Source organism: Oryctolagus cuniculus, chromosome 5, assembly GCF_964237555.1.
Source record: "Oryctolagus cuniculus chromosome 5, mOryCun1.1, whole genome shotgun sequence".
Taxonomy (NCBI): Eukaryota; Metazoa; Chordata; class Mammalia; order Lagomorpha; family Leporidae; genus Oryctolagus; species Oryctolagus cuniculus.
This window is the reverse complement of record NC_091436.1, coordinates 865,762-890,650: the sequence shown is the minus strand read 5'-3', so window position 1 is coordinate 890,650 and position 24,889 is coordinate 865,762. Positions and strand designations below refer to the sequence as shown.

The following is a 24,889-nucleotide window of genomic DNA, read 5'->3' as shown; positions in this document are numbered from 1 at the left end:
GGCCCGCTCCCCACCACGTTCTTCTCTGGTCCTTCCCCAGCAGTGTCAGGGTGAGGCAACTTGGAGAGTCAGGACTGGGCAGAATCCAGTCCATGTCTTGGGGGGCGGGGGCCCGAGGTTCACCTGTGAGGACACAGAGCAGGGCCTCGGTGGGAGGAGCAACCCAGCACCTTCTAGGGCCTCTCCCTGGAGCTGGCACTTGGGTCCACACCCAGCCCAGGGACCAGCACAGCCCCAGAGACAGCTCAGCCGCAAGCCGGGACCGATGCCCAGTCACTCCCTCACACACGGAAACCCAGCAGAGGTCTGGGGTCATCCTGAAGTAAATGGAAAGTTACCTGAAGATTTACAACATGGACTTGATAAAGCAGAGACTGAAGACGACTCACACAGGATGAACCTGCAGCTGCAGAACAGCCCGGTCCCGGCACGATCGGTTACAGATGTCGCTCAGTGGTTGCAGGAACTACCTGACCAGCTCAAGACAAAAACCTCCGCCGACTCAAAAACTCAGCGAGTTTCTGTGGAGGCCAGAGTCAAGGGCATACTGAGGAGCCCGGGATGCCCTCTCCCCACGGCCCACTCTCAAGACTGGGGGGAAGAGGGGAAACCCTGCCTGACCCGCATTTTGATTTAAAAGCACAGATCCAAGCTGCTAGGATGCTCCTTCCACTCAAAGAATCTGTGTGAGTTCGATCGTGGGAGACATTTATCACTCGCAACCTCAGAGCACCCGTGGCACTCTCCTGGGGTCGGGCATGGGAAGCTCTTAGACGAAAAACACAGTGCACTTACAATCTTACAGGGTGCATGGTAAAACGCCCTCCTAGAGTCTATGTCGCTCCCCGCTCCGTGTGTGTGTGTGTACGTGGAGTATACAGCACTTGCTGTCCACACAAATGTTAGAAGTCACAGATTCATAGCAGGGTATGGAACGTGGCGCCCAGGCTCCAGCTGGGGGTTGCACAGCACTCCCCCCGGGGCCCTGGCAGGGAAGGGAGGTGGGTGTGCAGGGAGGCCGCCTCCTGCAGCCGGGGCCCCACAGCCGGAGGCTGAGCTCCCGGCCACCTGCCAACCCTCCCTGTTCCCAGGTCAGGCCCTGCGGTGAGGCCAGGCTAGCCTGCACAATTTCCCCGAGCTGAGAAACAGCACATTTGGAGGGAGAGTTGGCAGGGTCCTTTGTTTTCCGTTCATCTTCTGGCTAAGAAATGCACTGGCCTGAAAACGTTCAACTTTGACTGACTTTCTTCTTTGCTACTTGGGCCCTCCGAGACCACACTGGAGCAAACTGTTCTCTGCTCTCCTGGACGCTCCCGCTGCCATCTCACACTCACCTCGGCGGACGAAGGCCACGTTGCCCGGGCAACAGAGAGGCCTCCGGAACCCAAGGTGGCCCCGGACCCCAGGCCCCAGCTCCAACCGCGGGGCTCACAGCAGCCCTGGGGCCGTGGGCGAGACCTCGCCACGGGGAGGCCTGTGTTTCCAAGTCTGGCCTCGGCTCCTCACCAGCTGGTTGTCGTTACTGCCTTTGCAGTAGCGGGAGACCAGTCTTGGCCAAGTTCAGATCCTGACACAGACTCAACCGCAATTCCATCTGCCACATCCACAGGAGAAGCGTGGGAGGAGACGTGGTTTCCACGCTGCTCGTTTTTCTACCTCACGTGGCTGGGACGGGCAAGAGTTCGTAAAGATCCACAGGGCGACGTGGGTTTAATTAAAGGACGGGCAGTGACTCTTAGAAGTGATATTTGCTTTTCCAATTCATTTTCACCATGCAAAAAAAAAAAAAAAGGAGCTGGTGAGGCATCCTGGGACGGGAGTTTCTGGCAGCGTTGCGGAGGCCCTCACAGACACAGGGTCAGGCATCTCGGGTCCAGCATGGAGGTCGTGGGCTGGGTTCAGACAGACGAGGCAGGAAGGGGGAAAGGCCGCCTTCCTGAACCTCCCGCAGATTGGGGACGCGGGACACTTCCGCCGCAGGAACCCAGCTCAGGGCCCCAGAAACCCGGGGACTCCTCCCAACAGTCGGCACCACACAGCTGCTGTGGCAGACAAGGAGGTGCTGCGTGCCTCCACAAAGCTCCGGGCAGGGGAGTCGTGGACGCACCTGCCTGGCCCTGTGTCTGTGACCACACTCAGGGTCATGGATGCCTCTGCCTGGCCCTGTGTCTGTGACCACACTCAGGGTTACGGACACCCCTGCCTGGCCCTGTGTCTGTGACCACACTCAAGGGTTACAGATGCACCTGCCTTGCACTGTGTCTGTGACCACACTCAGGGTTACAGATGCACCTGCCTGGTGCTGTGTCTGTGACCACACTCAGGGTTACGGACGCCCCTGCCTGGCCCTGTGTCTGTGACCACACTCAAGGGTTACGGACGCCCCTGCCTGGCCCTGTGTCTGTGACCACACTCAAGGGTTACGGACGCCCCTGCCTGGCGCTGTGTCTGTGACCACACTCAAGGGTTACGGACACCCCTGCCTGGCCCTGTGTCTGTGACCACACTCAGGGGTTATGGACACCCCTGCCTGGCCCTGTGTCTGTGACCACACTCAAGGGTTACGGACGCACCTGCCTGGCGCTGTGTCTGTGACCACACTCAAGGGTTACGGACACCCCTGCCTGGCCCTGTGTCTGTGACCACACTCAGGGGTTACGGACGCACCTGCCTGGCGCTGTGTCTGCGACCACACTCAAGGGTTACGGAAGCACCTGCCTGGCGCTGTGTCTGTGACCACACTCAGGGTTACGGACGCACCTGCCTGGCATGCCCCCCTGTGTTAGGTCTCCTCAGCCTTTGTAGCTATGCCTGTCTGCCGTGTGAACAATGCTGCAGCGGCCAACACCGTACAGAGACAGGCATTTGCCAACTTCCACCTGCTGTCCTTGTCCGGCATTCAGTTCCCTGGTCTACCCTCTCACTGAACAGAACTGAAACAGTGGATGCACTTTTAAAGTCACCTTGGTGCTATAGCGTTACTGGGCCGGCAAACACACAGGGAGTCCTCAGTGGCCACACAGCAAGGCCTGCACAGGCATCCGGGAGTGGGGTCCCCACCTGGCCTCAGCCATTAAAGCCTCACTACTGCACAGCTCCTGGGAAGGCTGCCGAGGGCAGGTCTCTGAGGACGGGAGACCCCTGTGTGCGGCAGAGGCCTTGAGAGCTGCAGGCCCCTCCGAGTGGGAAGGAGGCTCCTGCAGGGACGGTACACACCTCGCGACCTGCCACAGCACGGCGTGGGGAAGCGTCTGCCTCTCAGCTCACGCTCAGACTCCCCAGTGGAGGGTCTGTGGTTTAGGGTGGTTCTGCGCTACTGGTCACTCAGAGACTTTACAGTTGTTCTATCATTGCTGAGAGAGAGAGGCGTGTCAAAAACCTACCCTGGCAATGGGAGATTGGCCTATGGTTATGGCTCCAGCTGGAAGGCCCACCTCCCATTGCACAGCCCCCAGGGTTCAAGCCCCGGCTCAACTCCCAATTCCAGTTTCCTGCTAACGCACACCCTGGGGGCAGCAGTGATGGCTCGGGGAGCTGAGTCCCTGCCAGTCGTGTGGGGGACCCGGATGGAGCGCTAAGCCCCTGCTCATGGTCTGGCCCAACCGCAGCCATGCCGGGCATGTGGGGAGTGAACCAACGGATGGATCCTCTCTGTCTCAATCTCTGTGCCTCAGCATTTCCAAGAACAATCTTACTCTGGTTCCAGAACTATCTATTTCTGTCTTTACAGTTCCGCAATTTTACCTCAGCTCGTGGAGACCCTTCTATTAGGAGCACGGACGTTGGCAGTTACGGTGATTTTCTGGTGAAGCACCATTTTATTCTTGTGCAAACACCCTGTGTCTGGCAGGGTCCTTGGGTGGGAGCTTGTGGCACCTGCGGTCACTCAGCCACCCCATCCCATGCCCACCCCTTGCCTTCAGCCTGGCCTTCTCATCACTGTGTCTCTTACAGGCAGCGTATAACCTGGTCTATTTTTTTTTTTTTTTTAGTGAGAGTTACACAGAGAGGAGAGGCAGAGAGAGAGAGAGAGAGAGAGAGAGAGAGGTCTTCTATCCACCGTTTCACTCCCCAATTGGCCGCAATGGTAGATGTGGGGAGCAACTCGGACTAGACTGTTACTGGAATTAAGACTTATTCTATGCATCTGCTCTCCCACAATATGGAGCTGGGAGAGGAGTAAACAGCTTCTACACAGCTGCCTCCAGTCAACCAATAAGCAGCAGGACCTGCTCCTGATTGGAGGAGAGCAGCGTACTCGGCGTGTGGGTAGCAGAGTTGGGATTGGTGGAAGAGGACTATAAAGGAGGAGAGAGACAACATGCACCAGGAACATCTATCTGAAGGAACACCTGTGCAGCCCCCGAGAGAGCCGGCCGGCGGTGTGCTGCTCCCCCGCGGAAGTGGGGAAAGTGGCCAGGGGGAACCGCCCTTCCACGGAGGTGGAAGGGACGGTAGCCAACCCGGGAAGAACCAGCAGCAAACCCGGGGAGGGCCAAGCAGACAAAAGAACAACGCAGGGTCCTGTGTCGTTCCTCCACGAAGAGGGGGAGCGACAGGTAAAAGCTGTGCTGATCCGAAGCCAGGAGCTTCTTCCAGGTCTCCCATGAGGGTGCAGGGACCCAAGCACTTGGTCCATCTTCCACTGCTTTCTCAGACCATAGCAGAGAGCTGGGTCAGAAGTGGAGCAGCCGGGACTAGAACCGGCGCCCACATGGGATGCCGGCACTGCAGGCGGCAGCTTCACCTGCTACACCACAGCGCTGGCCCCTAACCTGGTCCTGTTTGAGCCCCTTGACGACCCCTGCCTCCTCGTCAGAGTGTGCTGACCGTTAGCGTTTACTGCAATTACTGACCAGGGTCCTGGTAAGGCCTGCATTTTATAATTGGTGTCTTTTCCTCTTCCACTGCTTGTTTTTCATCATGTATCTATGTCTCTCCATCTGCCGTCCTGTCTCGAGAGAGAACAGAGAAAGGTTTGAAGTTTATTTTAATTATTATTAATAGGGATGAGTTTAATAAGAATTTACTAAGAATGGGGCTTGAATGTTGTACAATTTGGAGAACTCTAAGAAAATGACCGGGTCAGACCTTGCTGCCACTGTGGACGCCCATTTCCCAGATCTGATTGCCCAGGTTCAATACCCTCGTCCACGTCCGGCCCAGCTTCCTGCTGAAACACGTGGTGGGACACAGTGGGTGACGCCTCAAGCACCTGGTTCCCTGCCACACACGTGAAAGACCTGGATGGGGTTCCTGGCTCTTGTCTCTGGTCTGGTCCGGCCCTGTGTATTGCAAATGGTTGGGAAGCAGACGGAAGAGTCTCTCCCTCTCTGTCTCTTGCTATATCTAGCTTGCTAGCTAGCTAGCTACCTATGTATGTATGTATGTATGTATATATCTATGTATCTATCTATCTACCTACCTATGTATGTATGTATGTATCTGTCTATCTACCTACCTATCTATGTATCTATGTATGTATGTATGTATGTATGTATCTACCTACCTACCTATCTATGTATCTATGTATCTATCTACCTACCTACCTACCTATGTATCTATGTATGTATGTATCTACCTACCTACCTACCTATGTATGTATGTATGTATCTATGTATCTACCTGCCTATCTATGTATCTATGTATGTGTGTATCTACCTACCTACCTATGTATGTATGTATCTATCTACCTACCTATGTATCTATGTATCTATCTACCTACCTACCTATCTATGTATCTATGTATGTGTGTATGTATCTATCTACCTACCTACCTATCTACCTACCTATGTATGTATCTATGTATCTATCTATCTACCTACCTATCTATGTATCTATCTGTCTATCTACCTACCTATGTATCTATGTATGTGTGTATGTGTATGCATGTATCATCTATGTAACTATCATCTCTCTGCCTTTCAAATAAATTAAATAAACATTTAAAAAGTAAAGAAAATGCTTAAATAAAACATCTCCCCTTCATCTCCTCGTTTGTTCGTGCACAAACGTCTCAGGAGCCCTCCTGCTCTGCAGGCCGCCCTGGAGGCACAGCTGCGGGTGAACTTTCCCAGGTCCAGTTGTACTCCCTTAGGGGGTGAGGAGACACCAATCCGGAGATTATTATTCAAATACAAGAACTGGAAAAGCACAGCGAGATAACTCAGCCCTGAAAACTTACTTCAAGAGTATCGCCAGGCAACTGAGAACCTAAGCAGCACCCAGCAAACCCAGGGCAGGCAGTAGCGGAGAGTGCCCTGGGGGACGCAGGCGCCCAGCCCTGACCAGCCCCGTCTCCGGGGAGAGCAACCCCTCCAGTCCGTGACCAGTACAACTTTAAGGTAGTGGTCCCAGCTGTCGGTATAAGGTAAGCACTGGCTGTCGGTATAAGGTAAGCACTGGCAGTCATGACTTCGCCCATCCTCGAGGCGTGCGTCAGTCACTCCCTGGGGCAGGGCTGCTGTGAACGTACGCGTAGACATCAATGGGGGCCCTGCTTGCCAGCACACCTCCGAGTCCCTGTGCTCTCTCGCCATGGGTTCCGCACCCTGGACACCACCTGCAAGGGAACCCAGAGGAACCTCACCGCGAGTCCTGACCACGGAGAGCATTCCATGTGGAATCGTTGGAAATCACCCACCCTCCATGTCAGCCCTGTCCTGGCTGCTCTGTGAGAGCCGCTGTTCTTCCCAGGGCTCCTGGGGAGGAAGACAATGGCTGACGAGTCTGTCGGCTGCCCGAGTCAGCACCTGTCTCATATTAACGGATCTGTTTGGAACAAAGCAGGCAGCTCTGGACCGCGTGAGGTGAGGCCCTGGCACCACCCGCCCCCACGGGCCGGTGCTCTGAGAAGGGCCCGGAGGCCGTGAATCTGCTTGCACACCTCCTCCCCGAGTGGCAGCTGCCGGACAAGCAGCCAAGTCCCGTGTGAAGTGAGTGCCGGAGCCCAGACGGTGGGAGCCAGACACTGCCGCAGCTGCAGACTCGGGAGGAAGAGGGGACGGGGCACAGCAGCCGCCTGGTAGTGGCAGAGCCCCGCGTCTGAGGCCTGCAGGGGCAGGCTCGGGGGTGCCCAGAGCAGCACCGGGCCCGGGGCTGGGGGGAGCAGCTCCTCGTCCCGCGGGGGCTGCCATCCCGAGCGTGCGCCAAGCAGTGGCACCCACCTCCAGCTGCAGGGTGGCGTCCACACACAGGCACATTCCTATGGAAACCCTGAGTAACCTGGCTGGGCCAGTGCCCTGGAACCAGCACACCATGCCCAGAAACGGTTACAACTAAAACAACCTATGGGCAGATGGTGAGCCAAGCCTGGAAATTTCTCCATCTCAAGGACCAGGCTGTTCCCTGCAGGGACCATGCTGTGGAGGTGGGGGAGACACTGAGCATCAACCCCGATGGCTCTCGCTTGCCCTGGGACACGCACCCTCTAAGACTGTCCACCCATGCTCACGGCAACTCACAGACGCCCACACCAGTCCACACCTGCCCATGCTGCCCACACCAGTCCACGCCTGCCCATGCCTGTCCAGCCACCACCAGCAGCACTTGGTCGGGGAGGTCTCGTGTATTCTCATCACCAGTGTGAGTTTTATTGCGATGAACAAAGCACAAAACCACTTGGAACAACGAGCCGTGTCTGGCTCTGGGCCCTGGTAAGCACTCGCAGCAACCGTGGGCCCCTGCTGGTGCTGGGACAGTGGTGGGTCTCTGGGGACCCCACAGCCTGCGTGCCGACTGCTTTCCACCCATCCCCCAAAGGCTGAGAGCTCCCGGCAGCCGCCCTCACCACTGCCACACAGAAGTTCTCGGAGAGCCCAGCACAAGGTGCATCCCTCGCATGTGTCTGTAACAGGCAGGGAGGTACAGAGAATGAACAGGGAGGCTGTGGTGGTGGTTGTGACCCAGCTGCGAGGGAGGGGCCTGTCATTGTGAGCTGCAGTCAGAAGCAACCGGGGCATGAGTGGGTGTTCAGCCCAGGGATCAAGACGTCTGGGAGTCCACAGGGGAGTAAAAGGAGGCGGTAGGCTGTGGCTCGCATGATGGCATCCATCACACGTGGGAGACCTGGACTGGGTTCCTGGCTGCCAGCGCTGGCTGTGACCCAGCCCCAGCACTGCAGGCAGCTGGAAGTGGCCCAGTGAATGGGGGTCTCTGCCCTCCACCTCTGAAAGAAAGAGAAAGGGAGAGAAGTCAGGGCGCTGCTGGGGGGAGGACGGTGGCCGGGGGCAGTGGTGCCGGTCACACAGCAGGTGCCCGGGGAAGGCGCCCAGGAGGAGAGCAGAGGCCTCCAGACCCAGCCAGGGACACGAGGAGGCTGTGCAGAGGCCGCGGAGCTCTGAACGCATTTGCTGATGAGCTTCCTACCTGGAAAAATCCAGTCCACAGCTCGCAGAGGAACCAGCTGGGCGAGCCGTACACCACAGGGTCTACGGTCCTCTGCTGTGGAAGGAAGTAGGCTGTGTCTCCGCCCCTCAGCGAGGGCCCTGGGACCCCTCGGAGGGCAGCTTCCTGGGTCCCACACCCCAGGTGCTGGTGGGCTGAGGCCTTGGGACGCGGCACTTGTGTGCCTGGAGCTTCTGGGAGACAGAAACTTCGGGGTTTTTCTGTGCACCACACGTGGGTCCCTCAGAATGAGTCAGTCTGTGGAGGTTTCGAGGCAGCCCTCCCTCCGGGAGCAGGTCCTGTGATAACACGCATACATACGCCAAGGAGACAAAGGACAAAAACCGCGAGGGCTTCCACTGATCTCACTTTGGCTGCTCACTGCCTCTCACCCGTGCCGTGGACCTATTTGCCGATCCAGCCCACCGTCCCCAGGACCCAGCACGGGGCCTGAAGAGCAGTGGGTGCTCCATGGAAGTTGGAGGGGAAAGACAGGGAGGCTGTGAACCACCACTGAGGGCCCTGTGGTTCTCTGCTGGACGGAAAACACACATCCGTGAAAGCGTACTCCCTCCTAAAGAGCACCTGGGACAGGCAGGGTCAGGACACAGGACACAGGACACAGGACAGGCAGGGTTAGGACACAGGACACAGGACAGGCAGGGTCAGGACACAGGACATAGAACAGGCAGGGTCAGGACCATACATACAGAGAGCACAGGACAGGCAGGGTGAGGGCCACATACACACAGAGCACAGGACAGGCGGGGTGAGGCTAGGACAGGCGGGTCAGGGTCCCAGACACCTGGGGCCAGTCTGTGGTTCATGTCCCCTCGAGCTGCCACAAGGACGGGCTCCAGGCTCCAGGGAGGACCCTGGGCCAGGCTGAGAAAACCCAGTTCTCGCTCCTGAGAGACAAACGGCGCCTGTGTGGCACCTGCTGTGGCCTGGGAGGACAAAGGGGGCGGTGTCTGAGGCGGGTGTGATGGGAAGGCCTGACCCCGTGTGCGCTGTTATTCACGACCACCAGACACCTGGGTTACTAACGCTGAAGGCAGCAAAGGTCAATTCAGAGCAGTTTTAGAGACCCAAGTCCAAGGCCGAGCAACCCCTCGGGTGTGGCCCTGTGAGGGCAGGTAGAGCAGGAGGGCAGGTGGAGGCAGGGCCGTGGGGAGCCAGGAAAGAGGGCGGCTGGGCCACCTCAGCTTATAGCCCACTCTTGCTAGAACTCCCCCCAAGGACCCCACGTACAGCGACTGAACTGTCAGCTATGCTCGGGGTTGAAACATTTCCACGAGTTCAGAGCCAAATCCTGTTCAAACCGCAGCACTTGCGAGAAGGAGCACGGGGGGCTGCCTGTCCTCCTGGGGCCTGGTTCCCGTGTCAAATCCCCCACAATTCCCCACGATGGCAACTGTGCCCCCAGCCGAGATTCTGCAGAGTTCCCGTTTTGAGTGCCAGCAAGAAATTTCCATTTTCAACTCACTGGGACGAGACTGCAGACTCAACAGTAATTAGCCAGTAACCATCCTCAGTTCAAGTTTTACGTTCCTGCTACATTCCATCATCAACAGACTGAAATTCAAATAAAAAATCCCCTGTACCATAACGGTGAACCACCAGTGTGTGCTACAGTGTGAACACACTCACGCAGGTGGCCCAGCAATGGCGCCAGGAGTGTCGGAGGTGGGCCTAGGGGCGCCCCCTGGAGGAAGTGACCCTGAGAGGACTGCCCGTGAAGGCCAGCTGGGCCCGGCCAGTGTCTCTGTGCTCGGCTCTCCACACCCCCCCACTCACCCTGCCTTTGCTGCCCCCCCCCAGATGCCAGACCAACGGGGCTTCCTGACCCAGGACCGTGAATCTCCAAAACCAGGGACCAAAGCAAAGCCCTTTCCCTCATCAGGGGCTTCTCCCAGGTATCTGCTCCGGTACTGAAAACCGACTGACACACAGGGTCACGTGGCTCCAGTCCTTTGAAACGTGAACCTCTCTCGGCCCCTGTGCCCAGCCCCTCCAACTATTCCTAGCACACATGGGCTGTCCAGCAACTGAGGACATGGATCATGCATGGTGGACACCCCCACACACCCCCACACAAGAGCACACATGTACAGACACCCCCACACACGAGCACACACAGGCACACACCTACAAACAAGACCCCTCTCCAGGCATCCTCTCCAGCGTGCCAGTCTCTGCACGTCTCTGCTGGCTTCCTGGTTGTGGGGAGCAACTCGGACTAGACTAAGTTACTGGAATTAAGACTTATTCTATGCATCTGCTCTCCCACAATATGGCGCTGAGAAGGGAGAAACAGCTTCTACCCAGCTGCCTCCAGTTCAACCAATAAACAGCAGGACCTGCTCCTGATTGGAGGAGAGCAGCGTACTCGGCGTGTGGGTAGCAGAGTTGGGATTGGTGGAAGAGGACTATAAAGGAGGAGAGAGACAACATGCACCAGGAACATCTAAGGGGAACATCTATCTGAAGGAACACCTGTGCAGCCCCCGAGAGAGCCGGCCGGCGGTGTGCCGCTCCCCTGCGGAAGTGGGGAAAGTGGCAGGGGGCCCGCCCCTCCACGGAGGTGGAGGGACGGTAGCCAACCCGGGAAGAACCAGCAGCAAACCCAGGGAGGGCCGAGCAGACAAAAGAACAGTGCAGGGTCCTGTGTCGTTCCTCCACGAAGAGGGGGAGTGACACTGGTGTGAGCCCAGTGCCCCAGAGCGCCCATCCCACTGCAGAGAGGACTGCACTGGACAGTGTCTCCAGTAGGGCTGGGCTGGGGACATGTCCAGTAACAGTGAGACCCTTCCCCGCTCTCTCCTGGTCCCCTCCCTCCTGAAGTCCTCCAGGCCTCGTTCCCAGCAAGTGAAAGCCGCTGGCCCTGACGTTTCACTCACAGTGACTGGCGGGCGCCTGCTCGTGCTAAGCTTAGGATTAGACCTCGGGACAAAACTGGGATTAATGACTTCCTGCCTTCAGAGAGCGCAACAGTGACAGCGATCACCCCAAATGCAACATTATTCAGCAGGGACTGCCGGTGTTTAGAAGCAAAGAAATGGAGATGCTCGCAGAGCACAACCTAAAGCCCCTGCAGACCACGCCAGCTCCCTTCAGCGTGCAGTGCAACTGCACGTCTGTAGCAGACACACTGGAGGCATGCAGCCACACGTGTGCTCAGAGGCCCGCACGAGGGACGCAGCAGGTACGTTCAGAGGAAGCCTGTCACCCTCTTTCTCCCTGTTGGGTGTGTTAGGGACCCACAGGCCTCCCGCCCAGGCCATGGACCAGGACCTGCTTCCAACAGCTGCCTGGATCCCCGAGTGTGGACTGGTGTCCTGGACACGCTAACTCCCCGGCACCCGGCACCCAGCACCCAGCACCCAGCACCCAGCACTCCTCCTCCTCCTACAACAGGTCCAGGACACGCTAACTCCCCGGCACCCGGCACCCAGCATCCAGCACCCAGCACTCCTCCTCCTCCTACAACAGGTCCAGGACACGCTAACTTCCCAGCACCCAGCACCCAGCACCCAGCACTCCTCCTCCTACAGCAGGTCCAGGACACGCTAACTTCCCAGCACCCAGCACCCAGCACCCAGCACCCAGCATTCCTCCTCCTACAACAGGTCCAGGATACGCTAACTTCCCGGCACCCAACACCCAGCACCCAGCACCCAGCACTCCTCCTCCTACAGCAGGTCCAGGACACGCTAACTTCCCAGCACCAAGCACCCAGCACCCAGCACTCCTCCTCCTACAGCAGGTCCAGGACATGCTAACTTCCCGGCACCCAGCACCCAGCACCCAGCACTCCTCCTCCTACAACAGGTCCAGGACACGCTAACTTCCCAGCACCCAGCACCCAGCACCCAGCACTCCTCCTCCTACAACAGGTCCAGGACACGCTAACTTCTCGGCACCCGGCACCCAGCACCCAGCACCCAGCAGCCTCCTCCTCCAACAGGTCCAGGACACACTAACTTCCCAGCACCCAGCATCCAGCACTGCTCCTCCTCCTCCAACAGGTCCAGGACACGCTAACTTCCCAGCACCCAGCACCCAGCACCCAGCACTCCTCCTCCTACAACAGGTCCAGGACACGCTAACTTCCCGGCACCCGGCACCCAGCACCTATTACCCAGCACCCAGCACCCCTCCTCCTCCAACAGGTCCAGGACACACTAACTTCCCGGCACCAAGCACCCAGCACCCAGCACCCAGCACTCCTCCTCCTACAACAGGTCCAGGACACGCTAACTTCCCAGCACCCAGCACCCAGCACCCAGCACTCCTCCTCCTACAACAGGTCCAGGACACACTAACTTCCCAGCACCCAGCACCCAGCACCCAGCACCCAGCACTCCTCCTACAACAGGTCCAGGACACACTAACTTCCCAGCACCCAGCACCCAGCACCCAGCACCCAGCACTCCTCCTACAACAGGTCCAGGACACACTAACTTCCCAGCACCCAGCACCCAGCACCCAGCATCCAGCACTCCTCCTACAACAGGTCCAGGACATGCTAACTTCCTGGCACCCAGCACCCAGCACCCAGCACCCAGCACTCCTCCTCCTACAGCAGGTCCCAGGCCCCTTCCTCACACAGCCACTCCTGCTGCTCCCAGCCATGTGGTGGGGTGAAGGTGACCTTATGGACAGCTCAGATCTCGGCCTGATTCCGGGTCAACCCCACGGGGAACGCTCGCCCCCGTCAGCCCAGCGATGCGCAGTCCCAAGTTTCCTTTCAGACCCAGGGCAGCAGGAGCAGGGCTGCCACCAGCCGCAGACGTGAGACGGAGTTGCTGGGAGACATTCTGGCCACTGCTGGGCAGTGGAGGCAGGGAGGGCATGAGGACGGCCTCAGAGGAAGTCAGAGCCAGAAGCCCAGGAGAGGCAGGCCAGGCAGACAGGGGCCCTGTGCGAGTCGGTCTGTGACGGGCGCTGCTGCTCAAGAGTCAGCCAGTGGCTGGTCCACCAGGTACGGGGGTCCTCAGACCTGTTTCCACTGCTGGCCCCTGTGCGCACGGGGCTGATAAAGCCTCGGGCTGCTTCCAACTACAGGAAACCACACAGAAGACCCCCCGCCCTGGGGTCACACACCTGCAGGAAAGGCATCTGCAGAACCCATTCTGACCACTGAGTGCGCAGGGCCTCGGCTGCCAGAGGTGCACGGACACCGGGGCCAGCAGGTGCATGGACACCGGGGCCAGCAGGTGCACGGACACTGGGGCCAGCAGGTGCACGGACACTGGGGCCAGCAGGTGCACAGACACCGGAGCCAGCAGGTGCACGGACACTGGGGCCAGCAGGTGCACGGACACCGGGGCCAGCAGGTGCATGGACACCGGGGCCAGCAGGTGCACGGACACCGGGGCCAGCAGGTGCACGGACACTGGGGCCAGCAGGTGCACGGACACCGGAGCCAGCAGGTGCACAGACACCGGAGCCAGCAGGTGCACGGACACCGCGGCCAGCAGGTGCACAGACACCGGGGCCAGCAGGTGCACGGACACCGGGGCCAGCAGGTGCACGGACACCGGGGCCAGCAGGTGCACGGACACTGGGGCCAGCAGGTGCACGGACACCGGGGCCAGCAGGTGCACGGACACCGGAGCCAGCAGGTGCACGGACACCGGGGCCAGCAGGTGCACGGACACCGGGGCCAGCAGGTGCACGGACACCGGGGCCAGCAGGTGCACAGACACCGGGGCCAGCACACATGGACACTGGGGCCAGCAGGTGCATGGACACTGGGGCCAGCACGCACGGACACTGGGGCCAGCAGGTGCACGGACAACTGGGGGCAGCGCGCTGTGCAGCAGCCAGGCTGCACCTTGCCACGCTGGGCTCCCATTCGGGAGTGACGTGCTGAGTCCTGGCTGCTCCACTTCTGATCCAGCTCCCTGCAAAGGGGCCTGGACGTCAGCGGAAGATGGCCCAGGTCCTTGGGCCCTGCCACCTGTGTGGGAGGCCCAGCTGGAGTTCCTAGCCCAGGCCGAGAAGTTGTGGTCACTCTGAGAGTGAACCAGTGGATGGGAGATCTCTCTCTCCTTGTCTCTCTGTCTTTGCGCCTTTCAAATAAATAAATCTTAAAAAAATGGCCAAGACTTTATTTTGGAAACTTAATATCACCAGAGGCCATAAAACAAAAGCAAAAACAGGAAACTGATCTGAAATACAAAAGGGGCAACACTGCACTGACACCACGCCTGGGAAGTATGACCAAGAGCAGCCGAGTCCCAGGCAAAGGTTCAGAATCCACGATGTGGTTTTGTGAGACAAAGAGCCTGCCCTGTTCTGACTGCGTCACCAAGCACCTGCAGCCCGCCACGTGCACCGTCATGGCCGAGGTCAAGATCAAGTCCTGCGGGCACTGCTTGGCCTCCACTGAGGCCCCGGCCAGGAGGCACAGCCACACCAGGCCCCCTCTCGCACACACTGGCCTGCCAGGTCGGAATGGTGAGGAAAGCCAACCCACCCAGCTTAGAGGCAAGCACCTAAGTCACCAAAAATAACGTGGCTAAAAGAATAAATGCTGATTTCAGAGCTAAAGTTGCCCACAACTTCACAGAATTCTACAGCAGGAGCTGACAGGCATCACCGTACACGGGCGGCCCCTCGCTGGCTTTGCACGGCTCCTCGGGGGCGTCCGTGCCAGAGCAGGATGCTGGTCTGAGTGCACGCAACCGCCCAGGCCTGCCCTCAGCTCTGCACTCTACATCACTGCACAAATGCCGGGACGAGATGCCTCCGTAAGTGCACCGTGGGTCCCGGAAATAACACAGGGTCAAGATGGAGAAGCGCTTGAATCAGACACAGCAAACCATAAACTGATCCAAATGACACCTTCAAAAGTAATGTTGAAATCATCTGTAAGAAACGACCCATGTCTGCGCCCACAACGGGAAAACGAAACATCAGACGTCCAACCCAGCGGCGCAGGGCACCACAGGGATGGCCAGGGAGAGGGAGCACTCGTGACCTGAGCAGGAACACCACCAAGGGGCGTCCTGCCACACCATTAAACGGGCCTCTGTGTATTAACGATTCCCCAGTCAGTGACCCCTCAGCCTCACTGAGTGAAACAAACCATCTGAAAATACTCCGGAGATCTTATTCCATGAAGTGCGACTCCCACCTCAGTGAAGTGATTTGGTTTCTTTCTTGCATTCTCGTTGACCCCCTCTCATCCCCTGCCTGCCTGGAAATCCTCCCAACCCAGTTCCCCGGGCCCATGAGCGCTTCCCTTGGACATCGGAATCTGCTCCTTTCCACACTAACCCGGGAGGCCCCGGGCCCATGCAGGAAGCTGCTGTCTGCACTTGGCAAAAACACTGCAGTCCGCAGACCCCAGCCCCTTGCTGTCTGTGCACGTGCACCACATGGCCCCTCGCTTCCGGGGCCCCAGCACCGAGCTCCCCGGGGCTGTTTCCTCTGTGGGCTCCCGTATCCATGGCGATGCCCAGAACAGGGTCTGGGTGTGCTGAGGACCACGCCATCCAGGAGTTTGTCCTCACCCCTGCCCTCCCTTCCGCTGACCACTTTGAGGGCGATGTTAGCAGTCACGTGGAACCACCATGGCCGGACCTGGAGTGACACGCAGGCTGCCACCTTGCTCAACCCTAAGTCTCTTGTGGCCAGCCCCCCAGGACACACAGAGAATGCCCAAGGGTGGCGGGCACCTGGGAAAATGGAGGGGGGCCTGAGGCTGCTTGGGCACCATGGGTCATAAAGCGAAAAGCCCTCCCTTCACGTAAGCACGGACATCAAGCTACTGCCACCCCGAGTGCGCCGTACCTCAGTGGGTGTCCCGTACACTTCCCCTCAGCCCTGCCTGGGATGAGTGAGGGGCTGGGAAGGCCGTCTCTTCCTCTCACATGGTCACACGCATGAGACAGATTTGAGCTAGAACTTGGTATGAAGAGGACACAGAGACACCGACAGAAACACGTGTGGAAGAAACGCCACACTGTGTGCTCAGTTGAGACTGAAGACATCAAAGAAATGCAAACAAACGCTTTTGACTAACAAGTCAGTGTTCATGCAACAAAACTTAAAATATCTTGTTTGGAAAGAAGATCCGGATGAAAGTCACACTTCGCGCCTGGCAACCCCGTCACTGCCAGCCGCCCCCGGCACTCCTTCCGTGAGCAGCTCTCACCCCTCGTAACTGCTCAGCCTGCTGCTTCCCATCTGCGCGTGGGCTGCGCCCAGATCCAAAGGCTGCATCCCGTCACCCAGGTGGTTATGGTGTGAGGCGGTGAGGTCGGATGCGGTTGTGCGAGTGGAGCCCGCGTCAGTGGGACCGGTGACTGGGGGACCCCTATGCTCCCCACACGTGAGGACAGTCAGAAAGTGGCCATGCGCACCCCACCCTGCTGGCTCCGGAGCTGGGAAATACAAGCTGTGCTGATCCAGGCTGGGCCCACGATGCCCTCTGTCATGTGGGCACCCCAGACAAGCCACCCGCCCCGTGACACCCTCTCTCTCGAGGACACCCCAGAAGCGCCCCACGAACTCTGAGCACCTTGGGGAGGAAGTGCTGCCTGCAAGAGGAGCCCTGACATGACAGGAAGCTGGGCTTGGAGCCGGTGCCCAGCCCTCCCGCACCCTGCGATGCAGGCGGCCCCCTCAAGGCGCCGTCCAGCCTCCTGAACCACGCCTCCTTCCCGCCCTGTCCTGACCAGCCCGGCAGAGCCCTTGGTCTTGGGATGAGATCACATGACCTGCTCTAAGCCAATCAGCAGTTGGCTGGCATGGACTTGGGTTAAAGACTGGCCTGAAGGTCAGGTTACTGAGCCAACAGGAAGAGGACGTCTTTCCGTTTCTGAAGGAAGAAAGGGAACGCACCTTGTGTCCCGGGCATCTGTTTGTGTGAAGTTGGAAGGGCTCCTTAGATGGGCAGAAGTTCATGAAAAACCTGAAACAAAGGTAAGTTTGGGCAGCTGTTTGGTCTCGCAGCCGAGCCATAGCTGGAGCACCTACATCCCACCCTGGCGAGCCTGTGTTCAAGTTCTGTCTCCATCTCCCTATGCCAGCTTCCTGCTAACGCACACCCTGGGCGCTAGGTGGCGGTCCAGGGGGTTCAGTCTCGGCCACCCATAGAACCGAGGCCCCAGCTCCTGGTTTTGGCTTGGTCCAGCCCAACCCTGGCTTTTGTGGGCTTCTGAGGAGTAAACCAGCGGATGAGAGATCTCTCTGTGCCTATTTATCTACATACCTATATAGATCTAGACACACACGCATACATGATATATATATTAGTATGTATATCATATGTAATTACATCCACATATGCACATATATTATATATACAGATTATACACATGTATATATACATATATATGTAATGGTATACACACATGCATGTAATTATGTATTATTTATATAAAATGTTTGTATTATATGTAATTACATTTATGTGTATAATTACATATATGTACATGTATATATAATTACATATACATGAAATTTTGTTTAAAAGCATTAGCTTATTTTGGTACAAAATACCCTGAAACCCATACATAGCTTTTCCAGAATGTACACTTTCCCTGAACTTTTTGAAGAACCTTCTTATGAAGCAACTAATAAACAAGGCAGGGAATAAACGAGGCTGCTGCTATGCTAAGGTTCTTACAGGCTACACCAAATGCTGCACTCACTTTGGTCAGACTAGCATAGAGGGAAGATCCATAGTCTCATCTGTGCAACAGGTGTTAAAACAATAATACAACCAAATAAATATAATCATCCAACAGGGAAACCAAAATGGATCCCTAAAATGCACAGTTAAGCAAGGGAAGAGAAAATTCTCATATTAAAATAAAGATGAGACACAGAAATCAGCAGTAGCATGAGGTCGAGGGTTGGCAAGCTTCGCCCAGTTCTGGGTGGGAGTTGGGGACTCACCGGAAGCCCTGGGGTCTTCCTTGCTGAGTTCTGGGTGGGAGCTGGGGACTCACCGGAAGCCCTGGGGTCTTCCTTGCTGAGTTCTGGGTGGGAGTCGGGGACTCACCAGAGATTCTAAGGGCAGAGGCCACTCAAAGGTTCAAGTGATTCCACCACCTCTCCCTGAGAGCAGAGAGTAAGAAGTTGGCGGAGTGAATGGGAATTGGAAAATATCGCTTCTACCCTCATGGCCACGTGGCTGTGGCCCCAGTGTACCTGCAAGGGAGAATGGAAATTCAGCTAGAGGGAGCCAGCTGGAAAGCACTGGGCCACACCGCACCAGGCCAGTTCTCCACAGTGTCATGCCCATCGCATGGAGGTGCTCACCACGTTGGAATACAGGGAATAGTCTCCTTGGTTACTGCTTTCTTATGGCTGTGAAAATTTCCCCCAGGAGTCCCTATGCACACTGTGTTCAACCTCACTTCCATGAGGATTGTGCTTCCTGTCAACGCACTAATTCCAACAAGAGTATCAACAAGAGGGGCGGGTGTCGGGTGCAATGGCTGAGAGGCCACTGGGATGCCTGTGCCATGCTGACCGCCCAGGCTTGCCCCCACTCCAGATCCTGACTCAGGCTCCCCTAATGCAACCCTAGAATGCTGCAGCGACAGCCCAGGTGGCTGCACCCCTATCAGTACCTGGATTTGAGTTTCCAGGTACTGACCCAGCTTTGGCCACTTCAGAAATTTAGGGAGTAAATCAAGAAATGGAGGGGCCAGCGCTGTGGCACAGTGGGTTAAAGCCCTGGCCTGAAACACCAGCATCCCATATGGGCGCTGGTTCTAGTCCCAGCTGCTCCTCTACCAATCCAGCTCTCTGCTATGGCCTGGGAAAGCAGTAGAAGGTGGCCCAAGTCCTTGGGCCCCTGCACCCACATGGGAGACCCACAAGAAGCTCCTGGCTCCTGGCTTTGGACAGGCACAGCTCCAGCCATTGCAGCCACGTGGGGAGTGAACCAGCGGATGGGAAGACCTCTCTCTCTGTCTCTACTTCTCTCTGTAACTCTTTCAAATAAATAAAATAAATCTTAAAAAAAAAGAAATAGAGTATCCCCCTCATCTTTTTTTTCTTTTCTTTCAAGTTAAGTAACTATATAAATAAAGTATCATAGAACCAAGATGGCAGAATAGGGAGGGAGCTTGCTGCTCTAGTCTAGGGGAGGATAGGTTAAAAAGCTTAGAGTCCAATCTCAATCTCAGGAAACAGGTAAACTGGCAGGGGAAACTTCATGCAAATTAGAGGGACGTTATGGCCCTATGTGGAGGGTGTAGACACACACAGCTCAGGACCCCAGCAGCCAGGAACTGCAACACCAGCTTTGGAGAGTGAGGGGAGACCAGACTACAGCAGCCCAAGCCACTGGCGATGAAGCTGTGGGAAGAGCCCGGTGAGAGTACGGCTTGGTGCCCTGCGGGAGACAAGGTACTCGCCAACCTAGAGGGGAAAAGGGGGAAGATTCTCTCTCCCCAAACACCCAGCACCAGTGTCCTGTAACCAGCTGAGAGAGGGCAGGCGCCATTTTGGACAAATGTAACAGCTGCAGCAGCTCGTGTCTGCACACCCAGCCAGCAGCCAAGCGGAGACACCTGAGTCTGGCTGGGAACACTGACAGGGGCTGGGTTCTCATAACCATGGGAGCCTTGTGTGCCGGAACTGTGAAAACACTGTGACTGTGTAGAGGGGCGCAGGGAGTGGCCGGGACTTTGGGCAGTCACTGCGGGCAGCTCCACACGCTCGGGGCTCCTTGATCCCTGGTGAGGGTCATGGCTGCGGGATCCATGCTCACTCCGAGGACTGCACGGATCCTGTGTGTGGCTCTTGTGGCAGTGCAGACAAACACTGTACCGACTGGGGCTAGCGCCCAGGCACTGGTCTCCGTGGAGGAGAGGAGGTGAGTATGAGACGACACCATCAGGGCAGATTAAACCTCCCCTCTGATAAAAAAGAGCAAAGGAGAGATTTACCGTGTGAATCCGGGCGTCACCTGGAGCACTGCGCAGGGCTCCCTGGCCACACCCAGCACAGGCCTCTGGGTATCCCTGGAAGACCAGGCCTGCGCTAATCCACAGAGGCACAGGCAAAGACAAGGCCGTCCCAGGGGAGCCAAGTGTCTCCGCAAATGCCCAAAAACAAATGCAGCAACTCGAGAAGCCAGAGTAAGGAGGACAGCGTGACTCCCCCAAAGGAACACAACACTTCAGTAACAGAACGTGCAAATGAAGAGACAAGAAATGCCAGAAACAGACGTCAAAAAACTGACCGCAGATTCCTTAGAAGTAATCAGAAGCAAATCCACGAATTAAAGAAATCCACACATGACATGAATGAACATTTTCCCCATGAACGTAAAACTTTAAAGAAAAATCAAAATAAAATATTGAAAATGAAGAACTCAATAGATCAAATAAAAAATGCAGTGGAAAGCCTTAACAATGGACTCACTGAGGCAGAAGAAAGAACATGCAAGTTAGAAGACAAATCTCTGGAAATTTTTGTCAGACAAAAAAAAAAAAAAAAGAGGAAGACATTAGAAAACTAAAAACAGTGTTGGATATTTATGGGAGACTATCAAATGACTCAACATAAGGGTCTCAGGAGTTCCTAAAGGTACAGAAAGAGAAAATGGATTAGAAGGCCTTTTTACTGAAATAATTTCAGAAAACTTCCTTAATTTGGAGAAAGAAAGGAGCATCCAAGTACAGGAAGCACACAGAACTCCCAACAGACGTGACCAGAAAAGATCCTCACCAAGACACACTGTAGTTAAACTCTCCACAGTAAACACACAGAGAAGATCCTAAAATGTGCATGGGAGAAACACCAGACTACTTTCAGGGAATCTCAAATTAGACTCGCAGCTGACTTGTCATCAGAAACCCTACAGGCTAGGAGAGAATGGCGAGATAATTCCAAGTCTTAAGAGAAAAAAACTGTCAACCCAGAACACTGTACCCTGCAGAGTGCTCATTTATGATGAAGGTGAAACAAACCCCTTCCATAACAAACAGAAATTGAAAGAATTTGCCATCACTCGTCCAGCCTTATAAAAGATGCTAAGGATGTGCTGCACACAGAAACACAGTCATCACTGTGAAAGACGGCAAAGGCAGAAAATCTCCCAGTGAAAGTGCAAAGGAAATGCAAAGTAAACAACAGGAACCTCTTCTGGGAAAACAGCAGGAAGCTGATGACCCTGGTGCCACACACCAGGCAGTCGGTTTTTAACCTTTTTAAAAGGAAGACATTGATCACATTGGGCCACCTCGTTTTCCCTCTCTCACTGCACTCCATTTGTGGGGTCACAGTGTTAAGTTCTCAGGGCTTGGGCGGAAGACTGCATCAGTTACCTTAACTGAACTTGTCCCTCTCGGAAGCTCAGTCCACAAGCGTGTTGTTGCCACACAGTGTTTGGGTTTGCATTGTTTGAAAACTGAAATTGTTAAGATACATTATGTAATGAATTTCTGGATAAAATTAGAAATGAAATAAAGATTTGTATTGCTTAAAGGATGAAATAATGACAGTGCTTATAAGCTCTGTGAACTTTTGTGTGTGAGGCATCCAAACTCCAGGTGGTTACTACATTTTTCTCCTGAAATCCTGCTCTTCTTCTCTGTTTCCTGCACTTACTCTTTTTATTGACGCTTGAAAGCAGCAGGGTGAAGTGTCATATGTCTGTGTTCATTATGAACCCCACAGCTCTTCTAGTTAGGAAAAAAAATCTCAAAAATACTTTCAGTGTCTTTTTTTGGTTAATATTGTACCCACTAATGGTACTTTAGGTACCTTTAATCACTTTAATAAGGTGTCTACAAAAATTTAAAACATTATGTATTTTACTTGAACTAGTTAGCAAAGAATAAAAAAAAAACTAGCTTATGGAGACTCTAGATGTTTCATTAGTTAAATTTCAAAATTTTTAATAAAGGAACATTCAGAGGTAGGTTGAGACCCGACGGTATCCATTAAACTAGCTCCTGTGGTGTGGAAAGAAACCCCGGAAGCAGTGGAGGCCGTGTGAGGGCGTTCACTCGCCATGGCTGTGTTGTGCTGTGCCCGTACTTAAATACAGGTAGTGGCTGGCACAGTGGCTCACTAGGCTAATCCTCCACCTAGTGGCGCCAGCACACCAGGTTCTAGTTCGGTCGGGGCGCCGGACTCTGTCCCGGTTGCCCCTCTTCCAGGCCAGCTCTCTGCTGTGGCCCAGGAAGGCAGTGGAGGATGGCCCAAGTGCTTGGGCCCTGCACCCCATGGGAGACCAGGAGAAGCACCTGGCTCCCGGCTTCAGATCAGCGCGGTGCGCCGGCCGCAGCGCGCCAGCCGTGGTGGCCATTGGAGGGTGAACCAACAGCAAAAGGAAGACCTTTCTCTCTGTCTCTCTCTCTCTCACTATCGACTCTGCCTGTCAAAAATAAATAAATAAATAAATACAGGTAGTGATAGACTGACATTCTTGCTGCCCAACTATCTGGAGTAGTGTCCTTCTCCACTGACCTGTACCAAAATAACTGTAAATTAATGGACTCCACAAAGAAGAAACTATGACTACATTTGGGAGCCTTTGTACAGCTAGGCAAAGTTTCCATGATAAAAGTATTTGGATTTTAAAATTTACCATCAAAAGGAAGAAGACATGACATTATTCCATGTGCTTAAGTGACATCTTGCTTATTGAGTTTCAGAAGAAAAATATGAAATGGGTAACTGTCAGTGCGTTGGCTATGATGTGAAATTGGCAAGTTGTAGCATAAACTTTAATCTGTGTTTCTCAGATGTGAACCACAGTAGTCTAATACTGCTTTATATACTATAAGTGCTACAAAGTCTCAGCACTGAATCTGTGTTGATACCTCTCAAATGAATGCAATCTTTGATGTAGGTGTGTTTAAAAAAAAAAAAAACAATTTACTGGGGCCGGCGCTGTGGCATAGCAGGTAAAGCTGCCACCTTCAGCGCCGGCATCTCATATTTGCGCCAGTTTGAGTCCCGGTTGCTCCAGTTCTGATCCAGCTCTCTGCTGTGGCCTGGGAAAGCACAGAAGATGGCACAAGCCTTTGGGCCCTGCACCCACGTGGGAGACCCAAAGGAAGCTCCTTGTTCCTGGCTTCGGCTCGGCACAACTCTGGCCGTTGTGGCCAATCGGGGAGTAAACCTTCGGATGGAAGACCTCTCTCTCTCTCTCTCTGCCTCTCCTCTCTCTGCCTCTCCTCTCTCTCTGTGTAACTCTGACTTTCAAATAAATAAATAAATCTTTTAAAAAGAGTTATTTTATTTGAAAGAAAGGGTTGCAGAGAGGCAGAGGCGGGGGGAGGGGAATGTCTTCCATCTACTAGTTCGCTCCCTAGATGGCCACAATGGCCAGAGCTGCACCAATCCGAGGCTTCTTCTGGGTCTCCCATGTGGGTACAGGGGCCCAAGGACTTGGGCCATCTTCCACTGCTTTCCCAGGCCACAGCAGGGAGCTGGATCAGAAGTGGAGCAGCCGGGACTGGAACTGGTGTCTGTATGTGATGCCAACACTGCAGGCAGCGGCTTTACCTGCTATGCCACAGCGCCGGCCCCACAGGTGTTCTGACATGCCACAGAAAGTATCTGAATGTCTGCAAATTATCTGTTTGATAAGGAAGTTACTTCCTGTTCTGTTGTTGTTCCATAGTTTCATTTTAAATTTGAATTTTTTACATTTTTACTACTGTTAATTTAAGTACAATTTGTTCAATGGCTAAAAAGGGGTTGTCAGTAAAGAAACTTAAAAAGAGCCTCATTCATATAACTGCTCAAGTAAAAACGACATTTTGTTCATACACTTCCAATGATCTATAACTGTTTAAATATAAGTGATGACATTTAGGCTTTGTGGGGAGCAACTCAGACTATACTGTTACTGGAATTAAGACTTATTCTATGCATCTGCTCTCCCTCTGTGGGGAGCAACCTGGACTAGACTGAGTTACTGGAATTAAGACTTATTCTGTGCATCTGCTCTCCCACAATATGGCGCTGGGAGAGAAGTAAACAGCTTCCACACAGCTGCCTCCAGTTCAACCAATAAACTGTAGGACTTGCTACTGATTGGAGGAGAGCAGCGTACTCGGCGTGTGGGCAGCCGAGTTGGGATTGGCAGAGGAGGACTATAAAGGAGGAGAGAGACTGCATGCACCAGGAACATCTATGGGGAACATGTAAGGGGAACACCTGTGCAGCCCCCGAGAAGAGCCGGCCGGCGGTGTGCCGCTCCCCTGCGGAAGTGGGGAATGCGGCCAGGGGGAACTGCCCTTCCACGGAGGTGGAAGGGATAGTAGCCAACCCGGGAAGAACCAGCAGCAAACCCGGGGAGGGCCGAGCAGACGAAAGAACAGCGCAGGGTCCTGTGTCGTTCCTCCACGAAGAGGGGGAGCGACATAATGGTGCCGTGACTCGGATATGAAGCCTAGGCAGGGCTTAGTGTCGTTCCTCCACGAAGAGGGGGAGCGACATAATGGTGCCGTGACTCGGATAGGAAACCTAGCTTGGTTAGGAAACCTAGGACGGATAGGAAACTTAGGAG

General features: G+C 55.1%; 1 long non-coding RNA gene across 1 annotated transcript; it reads right to left on the bottom strand.

The window, feature by feature from the left end:
• Positions 1-1,801: 1,801 nt before the first annotated feature.
• Positions 1,802-22,450, bottom strand: LOC138849771 (uncharacterized). Its single transcript, XR_011388910.1, has 3 exons — positions 21,690-22,450; positions 17,242-17,311; positions 1,802-4,951 (listed from the first exon to the last, which is right to left on the bottom strand). It is a non-coding gene; the product is annotated as an uncharacterized lncRNA (long non-coding RNA).
• Positions 22,451-24,889: the final 2,439 nt, after the last annotated feature.